Source organism: Nicotiana tabacum, chromosome 18 (assembly GCF_000715075.1).
Source record: "Nicotiana tabacum cultivar K326 chromosome 18, ASM71507v2, whole genome shotgun sequence".
NCBI lineage: Eukaryota > Viridiplantae > Streptophyta > Magnoliopsida > Solanales > Solanaceae > Nicotiana > Nicotiana tabacum.
In genome coordinates, this window is record NC_134097.1 from 136507491 (window position 1) to 136519492 (window position 12002).

Below are 12002 nucleotides of genomic sequence, written 5' to 3' on the forward strand. Positions count from 1 at the left end.
TTGCTCTTCTGCTGCCTCCACTTTTGCTACATCAACAGCTACAGTTGAGCCCCACTCATATACTCAGGCTGCTGCTAGTCCAGCTTGGCAGGAAGCCATGAGGAAGGAGTTTGAGGCATTACTAACAAATAAGACTTGGAAAATTACTAAATTACCCAAGGGGAAGAAAACAATTGATTGCAAGTGGGTGTATAAGATCAAATATAAGGTTGATGGGAGTGTAGAAATATACAAAGCAACGCTAGTTGTAAGGGGAGATACACAAGTATAAGACATTGATTTTCAAGAGACCTTCTCCCCTGTAGTAAATGTGCACTCTTAGATGTCTCATCGCTTATGCAATTAAACAAAACAAGGTCTCCTTTTCAACTAGATGCTAACAATGCCTTTTTACATGGTGATTTGAATGAAAAAGTATATATGAAACTTCCCCAAGGGTTGTTTGTTGTCTCTTCCTCTACTACAGCTACTGATTCTATTCCTCATATGGTATGCAAATTTAAAAATTATTGTATGGTTTGCGACAAGCCTCTAGACAATGGTATACTAAGTTGTCCCAAGCACTTTGTTCTAGAGGTTATATCTATTCTTTAAATGATTATTCTTTGTTTGTGAGACGATCAGAGAACTGTACTATTTTTCTTGCTATGTATGTAGATGATATCAGCTTAACTGGTAATGACTTGACCAAAATTTCTGCATTAAAAGACTTTCTGGATGAGAAATTCAGAATAAAGGATCTAGGGCTTCTTAACTATTTTTTTGGGAATACGGGTTCATTATCATCAGTCTGGTGTTCTGCTGCACAAAAAGAAGTTCATTTATGACCTTTTGGCTGAATTTAGTTATTTTGAAGCTTCTTTTATTATATGTCCTTTGGATTTAACAGTCAAATTGAACTATGATGTTAGAGAGCCTTTACCTAGGCCTGATACGTATATGAGTCTTATTGGGAAACTTAATTTTCTTACACACACTCGTCCAGACCTTTGCTTTGTTGTTCAACATCTTAGACAATTCTTTCAATCTCCTAAAGTCCCCCATATGACTGCAACTCTACATGTTCTGCGATACCTAAAAGGGACTTCTGAGGCTGGACTTTTCTTGAATAACTCTGTTAATTTTTCTTTAGTTGGTTATTGTGACGGCGATTGGGCTACCTGCCCAGATTCATGATGTTCGGTTAGTGGTTTTTGTGTCACCTTGGTTTGTAGTCTGACTAGTTGGAGGTCCGAAAAATAATATATAGTTTACTTATCATCCGCGGAGGCTGAATATCGTGCCATAAGTAAGGTTGTTGCTGAATTGTCTTGGTTGGTTCGTTTGCTATCAGATTTGGGTTTGGCATTCTCTGCACCTATTCCAATTTTTTGTGACAATCAAGCTGCTATTCATATAGCACACAATCCAGTTTTTCATGAAAGAACGAAGCACATAGAGACTAAGATAGCTTATGGTTTAATATTTTTGAGTCACTTTCCTATTGCTTTGCAATTAGCGGACATCTTTACCAAGTGTTTGACAGGGGCTCCTCATCATTCTTTAGCTGACAAGTTGGGCGTTTGCTCACCCTCCAACTTGAGGGGATATCAGAGTTACATAGTGAACACAATTAGTATTGGGATTGTGCAAATTATTTATGTGTATCTTTGTATTTGGGCCTGAAAGTGGTGTGTTAGTTTAGTTTCATTTTCACTTTGGCCCATTGTATAAATAGGAGACTTGAAGCTCATTTTACAGTTTTGTCATTTTGTGTAATAGAAGAATTGTCTTTCTCCAGGACGTTCTCAAAACCTCTCAAGCCCTAGATTGTTTTTCTTTTATCTACACTTAAATTCGAGTTTTTACATAAGTACCTTGGATCGGTTATCCATGGGGATGTGGAGATCGATATGGATGTTATACACCGTATAGGGTGGGGTGGATGAAATAGAGATTATTACCATCTGGAGTCCTGTGTGACAAGAAAGTACCACTGATACTCAAAGGTAAATTCTATAGAGCAATGGTGAGACCAACCATGTTGTATGGGGCTAAGTGTTGGTCAGTTGAGAACTCACATACCCAGAAGATGAAAGTATCAGAAACAAGGATGTTGAGGTGGATGTACGAGCACGCTAGGATGGATAAGATTCAGAATGAAGATATTCGGGAGAAGGTGGTCGTGGCTCCTATGGATGCCATGATGCGAAAAGTGAGGCTTAGATGGTTCGGGCACATACGAAGGAGAAGCCCGAATGCCCCGGTAAGGAGGTGTGAGCGGTTGATTTTGGCGGGTACGAGAAGAAGTAGATGGCGGCCTAAGAAGTATTAGGGAGAGATGAGCAAATAGAACATGGCGTGACTTCAGATTTTCGAGGACATGCCTCTTGATAGGAAGGTGTGGAGGTCGCGCATTAGGGTTGTAGGTTAGTAGGTGGTAGGTGGTTGAGATTTTTTTTATTTTATTTTTACTTCATACCAATGTGAGGCTGGTCTGATAGGATTTTGTCTCCGAACACTAGTGGTTAATGTTGTGTTCACACTATTCTCCGTTTTCATTGTGTCGAGCTTTATTTATTGGTTATTATTATTGTTTTTCATCTATTTTCTGGTTCTTATAATTAGGGGTGTTCATGGATCGGTTTGGATCGGTTTTTCCCTAAAAAGAAACCAAACCAAGTAAGTCGGTTTTTCAAATATTAGAACCAAACCAAACCGATTAAGTCGGTTTTTTCTCGATTCGGTTTATGTCGGGTTTTGTCGATTTTTTGGTTTTTCGGTTATTTGTGGATTTTTTCTTAAATATAAGACATACACTACTAAACACATATTCCGGAGACCACATTTTCAACGTAACACTATCAAATTAATTGCCCTTTAAGAATTCTATTATTTACCAAGATATACTGATGATAATTGAATCAAAAAGTGATGAATAATTTAAGGACTCAATTAAAAATATATTATTTTTAACACGAAATGGATTCTTACACTTAACAAAAGAAAACTACCAATCAAACTAGAATGTAAAGGTAAAGAACTATACTAAATAACCATACTAAACTAGAATGTAAATCAATAGTTTACGTCATGATGTATAGAGGTGAAGATCGAGGGCTCAAGTTGTTTCTTGTCATTACTCTCCAAGAAACGAGGGGAGTATCTATATACGGTCAAAATCAGACTTTCCCTTTTTGTTCGACTGACCGAGGTAAGAGCATGATAGGTCGAGGTTTGGCTCTCATTTATATCAAACTATGGCGCGGGGTTAAGTTATCGAGACCCTGAGACCGACTAAGCTCGAGGTCGACCAAGATCGAGACCAAATAAGACAGAGATCGAGGGGAGCCAGCTAGGTAGAATAACAGAAGGCCGAGATATTCGTGATTGGGTAAGAATCGTGGTGGAAATCTCGGCACGTATCAAATCAGGACCGGTTATTTAGCCTATCATGGGATTTGCTTCTATAATTATAATTATACCATAAATAGGATTCCTCTACTATATAAGAGGGTCCTAATCATTTTGTAAGGGACTCATCCTCGCATATCAAAACAATAAATCACACTTTTATCTCTTGCAAGCTCTGTTGTGCAGTTCATACTTTCAATAACTTGTTCAGTTGGTCCGAGGGCAATTAGCACAAGGGCCATAATTGTTCATCATATTGGTTTGCTTTGTTTTACTGTTAATTCATAGCATTAATTCTTATATTTATCAGTTTGTGCCAAGTGAAATCACATATACGTAAAACCACTTATAAGTTTTATTGTTATCCGATTTTAAGGGTAAACAATTCTCTTTTGTAGTACATTAGAAGAAATGCAAGATAAAATGCAACTCCTCTTCGATTTCATTTCCCCTATTCCCAAATTAAAAGACAATTCCATCTCTTATATTTTAGTTTTGGTTGTCTCAAAATTGTATTCGCTTCTTTTAAGCAGATAGTTTTTCCTACACTGTTGAATAAATTTGTAATATTTACAGTTAAGGAAGTATCAATAGACCAACTTTTTCATCAACTATAAAGATGTAAACTTTGTCAAATAATTAACTTAATCTCGCTCCACTTTTGAGCTCACTCCTAGTTAAATATAATAAAACTTATAACTCTGACTTCAATACTCCTATACTTATGAATTGAACCTTGAACTAAGTAATTATTTTTCTACTAGTTTTGTAGGGTAGTCAAACATAGTAGAATCAACAATTTATCGTGTATGAAATGGACTAATTTTCATATGAAATGGATGAGGAAATATGTTCTTTAATTTTTCTTTTACATATCTCTATACAATATATACACTAGTGTAAAACCACAACTCGTGAGGTGTAAAGACGAGAAGGGCAAGAATATTTAGACCTATAACACTACTAGTCAAGTCAAAATTGATTCCCAAATCTTGGACTTCATTTATTTGCAGGAAAATGGTCTGGTCTTCTTCTTCTTACTTGCCCAAAAGCATACATACTTTTCAGTTTGACTTTTTTTTCCCCTCAATTCACATTGCACTTTAATTTTAAAGGTATCATCTTGATTTCTTAAAGATGCATGGACCATAGATTTTGTTACGATCAAGTAGTGGAGTGAGAGTAATAAAGTACAACTCTAATTTGTGATAGACTTTTCAGAAGCTAATAAAGTGAATCTTGGCAATTATTTTAAAAATATATAATTTACTTTAATATAGTTTGATTAAATGACCTATATCAATATACTGACATAAAATAAAAATAAACTTATTCAGAATAAAAATTCACCCCTTAAATAAGACTCATCGAGGACTCTTTTATGGATGTTATTGTAAATTCTTTGTATGAACGAGAGATCCTCAATTATAGAGGTCATAATCTTTTCCGCCAAGAAAGGGATCTGTCAAATATGGAAGAGATCTATATTTGGATTTACCTATTACTTGAACAAAGGCTAAAATATTTATCATACTTGATTTATTATATGGGCACCTGTGTTTTTTTTTACGAAGTTTATGACATTTATTGATTTTTCTCAAGGTAAAGTTTGACGTCAAAAGACTACAGGAAGTTAATTATGATACGAAAGAAATGGAAGCAAAATAATATGTTTACAGTATAATTAACTTCAACATTTATCTAGTGTTCTCCTAATTGATGATACTATTGTTATTCTTATTATAATAAGTTCGAAGATTATTCAGAAAAGGACAATATAAGTTTATATCAGCTGTTCATTTCCCAAAATTGGATGCATATACAGAGACATGTTCACTTGTTTTAATCAAGAGACTGACAAAGCAATACCCATGAACAAATATTAGTCTTAACAAGTAATCGGACATCGTAGGGGAAATACATGAGTTCCCCTTAAACCACTCCCAAAAACTCGATTGAACATTGCAACTTAACGGACGACCCCCCTATTCTTGTTCTTGTTTAAAGTGAAATAAATGTCACCCTAAAGGCTGATATGAAAGAAAAAGAAAATTAAATACAAGCGTGTAAAATTTTAAAAAAAAGTGACCCTCGGGGCCGAGCAAGTTGGGTAGGGTTATAGAGTCGTAAGCGCGGTAGGGGTGACACCTTTCATATTTTTAACCCACCACCGGCCTTCTTTCTCCTCCCCCCTCTCCATTCGCCCTATGCTCTTCATCTACTTTCTTCTTCTTTTTGGTTCAAGCTTGTACTTTCTCACTATCTGCTACTCATCTTCTTTCTTTTCTTTTCTTTTTTGTTCTAATTTTTTCCTTTCCCACTATCTGCTCCTCATCTTCTTTCTTTTCTTTTTTGTTCTAGTTCTTTCCTTTCCCACTATGAGCTCCTCATCTTCTTTCTTCTTCCTTTTTTCTTTTAATTTTTTTCTTTCTCGCCATCTGCCTCATCTTCTTTTTTCCATTCATTTTCAGCATATTAAGAACATGATAATGAATTTTTGGTGTTCTGAAAATTGAGAAATTAATCTAGCATCTTTTCGTATTTTCTCTGTTGCGGTTAATTGAACAAAAAAATCACAGTACATGCTCAAGATTGAAATAAAAAAATTGAAGATAATTAATATGATAAGATAATGAAACAGAAAAGAGGAGAGTAAACCGAGATTGAAGGGATTTAAATTTGTAGTGTATCTACGGATGAGAATTCGATGAAAAAATATAATTAAGAGGAATTTAATAATTAATTAGAGATTTACTAGTGTATTAAATGAAGAGTAAGAAAAATGTGAACAGATGGAAAAAACGAAAAGGATAACAAATCATAATTTAGATAATTTCTGGCGTGGCTCTAATGCGGCGCTGATATGGCTCTAATGTGGCGCTGATGTGGCAATGATGTGGTGCGTGTGTGAAGCACCTCACATTGTGAGACTGGTATTATAGTCTTGGGGTGGCATTTATTTCATTTTGAACAAGAGTAGGGGGTGAATAAATCCCCATAAAGTAGTGAGCAACCGATTTTTCCGGATAAGTTTAAGGGGAACTTATGTATTTTTCCTATTCCAAAAGAATTTAAGTTCTATAATGATAATGTTGTCACGCTCTCAGACTGGGGTAGGATGTGATGGCGCTCAACCTACCTTACCCCTCGAGCAAGCCTTGTTTTAACTAACTGAAAGTCGATGTACATAATATTCAAGAAATTCATAAATAAGTGTTAAAATAATAATTATCTGAAAACTGAAATCTAATATTAATATTAACATGCATGGCAACTGAACCCACTAGCAAAGTCATGAACCTCTAGTTATAAGTTTGAATACATAAGTCTACGGGGCATTCCCCTAGAATAATACGAAAGTCAAACTTAAAGACCTAAAAAGGATACTATAATAAGTTACCATAATAAGTTGAACTGTACTAATAGTGTAAAAAAGCCTTTAGACTAGTTTCGGAAAAATATGTTTTGCTCTTTATTTGCTAGATTGTTCGCTGGAAAACGTTTATCTATATCGTTAATCTTTTATTTGGAAAACAAGAACCATTTCTCGATTTCTCAAAAAATTTAGTTTCATGGTCTAATAGTGCTGCTTTTATTCTTAAGTTCAACGATTTCTAGGGATGTCATTTTTCATGAGTCTGTATTCCCTCTTCATCTTAATTCCTCTCCCTTTCTTACCTCTCCATCTCATATTCCTTCCACTGTTTTCAATGAGCCTATGGACTTTTTCCCTTCTTCCACTTGTTTCCCCTACTTCCTCCAATTCTTCCTTGTTATATTCTGGATTTGATCCTTCATCCTTCCCCATTTTTTTCCCATCAGAATCAGTTCTTTTCCCTGCTGTTCCTCTCCCTAAACTAAGGAGATCCACTAGATCTCATCAACTTTCTTCCCACCTTCAAGATTATGTGGTTCAACTTCCTCCTTCTATTTCTTGCTCTTCTGCTGCCTCCACTTTTGCTACATCAACAACTACAGTTGAGCCCCACTCATATACTCAGGCTGCTGCTAGTCCAGCTTGGCAGGAAGCCATGAGGAAGGAGTTTGAGGCATTACAAGCAAATAAGACTTGGAAAATTACTAAATTACCCAAGGGGAATAAAACAATTGATTGCAAGTGGGTGTATAAGATCAAATATAAGGTTGATGGGAGTGTAGAAATATACAAAGCAACGCTAGTTGTAAGGGGAGATACACAAGTATAAGACATTGATTTTCAAGAGACTTTCTCCCCTGTAGTAAATGTGCACTCTTAGATGTCTCATCGCTTATGCAATTAAACAAAACAAGGTCTCCTTTTCAACTAGATGCTAACAATGCCTTTTTACATGGTGATTTGAATGAAAAAGTATATATGAAACTTCCCCAAGGGTTGTTTGTTGTCTCTTCCTCTACTACAGCTACTGATTCTATTCCTCATATGGTATGCAAATTTAAAAATTATTGTATGGTTTGCGACAAGCCTCTAGACAATGGTATACTAAGTTGTCCCAAGCACTTTGTTCTAGAGGTTATATCTATTCTTTAAATGATTATTCTTTGTTTGTGAGACGATCAGAGAACTGTACTATTTTTCTTGCTATGTATGTAGATGATATCAGCTTAAGTGCTTAGTCCTGGCATATCATCATGCGACCATGCAAAAACATCTTTGTACTCATGCAATACTTTAATTATCTCCTCCTTGAGTTGTGGCTCTAGATGAACACTTACTATAGTTTCCCGCACATTGTCTTGGTCCCCTAGATTAACTGCTTCTATGTCATTTAGGTTAGGTTTGGGTTTTTCTTCAAAGTGGCTTAATTCTTTACTAATTTCCTCATAAGCCTCGTCGTCGTTACAATCCACCCCATCATCACACTCGATTTCTTGTATTATTATTTCTGAGCTAGATTGGCTTTTAAAACTGGGCCAAAGATTCCTCATGCAAGTCATATCATTGATATCAGCATAAAAAGAACTGTACAAAAAGAAAAGAAAAAATGGAAACAAAATTAGGAATGAATAAAGAAGAAAATTGCATTTCATTGAATGTAAAGATAACAGGGTTTTAACTCATCCAAGCGGACGGAACATAGCAACTGAATTACAAACCCTGGAATAATCCAGGTGACAAAAGGAAAACAAAACCCACTACCACGACTCCCTCCGAATTGGAAGAGGAGTAGCTTCCCAATTGTTGATGTTAGCATGTGGTCCGATGTACTGTATATCTGCTTTGCTTGACCCTTCCCCGGCCTCAACCATGTTCACTTCAGCAAATACCCTCTCGAACACCTTATCCAAGTTCCCCTCTGCACCAATCAGTGGACCCGACACCTTTTCTAATGACTGCTTCTTGCCACCCGGCCTGACGAAGGACCTGGACAAGCGTGGAATCGGTTTGGGAAGAACCCAAGCTTTTTTTTTCAATTTACGAGCCCTTCTAACATCTGCCACTGTTGGTTTGAACCCCAGTCCGAAGGTGTCCAGATTTTTGGGCAGAGAAACAGGTTGAACAATGCCCTGAAGCTCAGCCCCCAAACCTTTTCCTGGCACGAACCCATTACTCAGCATTTCTGATACTACCATGACGGTCGCAGCTGCCACCCTAGGACATGGAATGCTTTTACCCTCGGGCACTCTGTTCACCAGGACTGTGTCAAAGACCTGATAAACTCATGGTCCCTTATCATCTTCAGTTTCTATAAAGGGCACAATGGCATCATTCATGGCGCATGTGGGATCTTCCCCATATAAAACGATTTCTTATCTGTCCCACTCGAACTTGACCATTTGGTGCAGTGTGGAAGGCACTGCTTTGGACGCGTGGATCCATGGTCGACCCAACAAAAGATTGTAGGACACTGCAGCATCCAACACCTGAAATTCCATAGTGAACACGACTGGGCCAATAGTCAATTCCAGTATAATATCCCCCACTGTGTTTGTTCCCCCTCCGTCGAACCCTCGAACACCAATACTATTTTTGCGGATTCTATCATAATAAATCTTCAACTTGTTCAATGTGGACAACTTACAAATATTAGCACTTGACCCGTTATCGATCAACACCCGAATAACCATTGAATCTTCACACTTGACCGTCAAGTAGAGAGCTTTATTGTGTTATGTGCCTTCCACAGGCAATTCATCATCAGAAAATGTTACCCTGTTTACCTCAAAGATTTTGTTGGCAATTGTCTCCATATGGTTCACTAAAATTTTGTCGGGCACATGAGCTTCATTCAATATCTTCATCAAAGCATGGCAATGCTCATCAGAATGGATCAATAATGACAACAACGAGATCTGGGCCGGTGTTTTTCTCCATTGTTCAACAATGGAATAATCTTGCACTTTTATTTTTTTCAGAAATTCCTCTGCCTCTTCTTCCGTCACTGCCTTCTTGACTAGCACTGGATTGTCTTTAGCGCCCCTAGCCTTTCTCAACTCTTCGGTCACAAAACAACATCCCGACCGAGTTAATCCTTGTGTTTCACAACTCTCTTCCTCAATTTTCTTTCCTTTGTATGTCACCACTACCTTGTCATATTTCCACGGCGCGGCTTTGCTATCAGCCACGGGTAATTGGACTACCGGCTTTATGACAACTAGTTCTATGTAGGCCCTTTTTACAACAACCACGGGCGCAGATGATGCCCCTGTTACCACTAACTTGGTTGGCTCTGGCTTTTCTGCATCGACAAATGGCCCTTTCCCCATTACTACCACCGGCTCGTCTTTTATATCTTCCGGCTGAATTGCTGGCTTTACCTCAACTGCCTTTCCCTTGGCTTCAATAAAATGGATCATCATGACTGTCTGCAAGGACTTTTTAGGCTCTGCTCCCTTATGTATCAGTTCAATCATGTTAGTCTCATGATGTGCTGGCAACGGGTTTTGGTTAATGTTTGGCGCCTCCGGAGCCTGTACCTCAATACGGCGATTATCAATAAGTTCCTGCACCGCGTTCTTCAATTTCCAACACTTCTCAGTATCATGCCCCGGCATCCCTGAGCAATACTCACAGCTAACAGAATGGTCCAGGTTTCTGGGAAGGGGATTTGGTACTTTGGGCTCAATTGGGGTCAACATTCCCAACTATTTCAATCTGTGGAAAAGAGAGGTGTAAGATTCTCCCAACGGAGTAAATGTTTTTTGTTTCGGGGCCTTCTCATTTCTAAAAGCTTGGTTTGGGCGAAAGCCAGTTCCTAGTCTACTAGCCCTGGGAGGTGGATAGGTGTTTTGTGGAGGTGGATATGTATTTTGGAGAACCGGTGCACGCCATTGCGGGTGCGTCGGGGATTGAGTATACGTCTGGACATGATGAACAGAAAAGTGTGGTTCTGATGGTGGGTAGTAATGTTGTGGTGGGCTATACGGGGTATATAGATAATTTAGATGGTGGGGTCTGGGTTGGTTGTAGTAGGGTGGAGGGTTATTGGGCCTGGACCAAGTACTAGTTTCAACCGTAGCAACTTCTTCCTTCTTCTTCTTTCCGAGCAGACCACCAGTACCGCTTTGGATGGCCTAGGTGGTTGCTTTCAATGCCGAGTAGCTCAAGATTTTGTTAGACTTCAATCCCTCTTCAATCATGGCTCCCATCTTTACCACTTCATTAAACGACTTTCCGACAGATGTCACTAGATGACCAAAATAGGTAGGCTCCAATGTTTGCAAGAAGTAATCTACCATCTCACTCTCCCTCATCGGAGGATCAACCCTTGCTGCTTGTTCCCTCCAGCGGAAACCAAACTCTCAAAAACTTTCCCCGGGCTTCTTTTCCAGCTTCAACAATGACAGGCGATCGGGGACTATCTCAAGGTTATACTGAAAATGGCCAATGAATGCTTGTGCCAAATCATCCCATGTATACCATCGGCCGGGGTCCTGTCTCGTGTACCATTCCAGCGCGGACCCGCTCAGACTTTGACCAAAATAGGCTATCAGCAATTCATCCTTCTCCCCAGCTCCTCTCATTTTACTGCAAAAACCCTGGAGGTGGGCCACCGGGTCGCCATGTCCTTCGTACAAATCAAACTTGGGCATTTTGAAACCTGCGGGCAACTGGACATCGGGGAAAGGGCACAAATCTTTGTATGCAACGCTGACTTGGTTGCCTAAACCATGCATGTTCCTGAAGGATTGCTCCAGGATTTTGACTTTACGAATCACTTCCTCCTATTCTACATTCTTAACTGGTTTCTTAACTTCTCCCGGGATTTCAAAATGGGGAGTATAGGTATATGGCTCAGGCGTTTTAAAAGTGGGTTCAGGAGGGTAAATTTGAGTGTCGTGTGCTTGGAATAGCGGCACACTGGACGATCTATGTAATGGGGCTGGGGGAGGTGCCACAAAGACGGGAACCATGGGTGGGGGAGGGTTCTGTTTGGGTGGTGGAGATGGAGAAGCATATGAAGTAGTACCATAGCCCTGGGTGTGATAGGGGAAGGCTAAAGATGCGTGGGGAGTGGTGGGCTCCTGAGCCTGAGCCAGAGGTGGGATGTAAGATGGATTAGTGGGGTATAGTGGTGTCGGATGTCCCTGAGACCATGCCCGATGCATTTCGGCCATTTGCGTTTTTAGTTTTCTCATCTCTTCTTTCATAGCACCCACATCTTTTACCT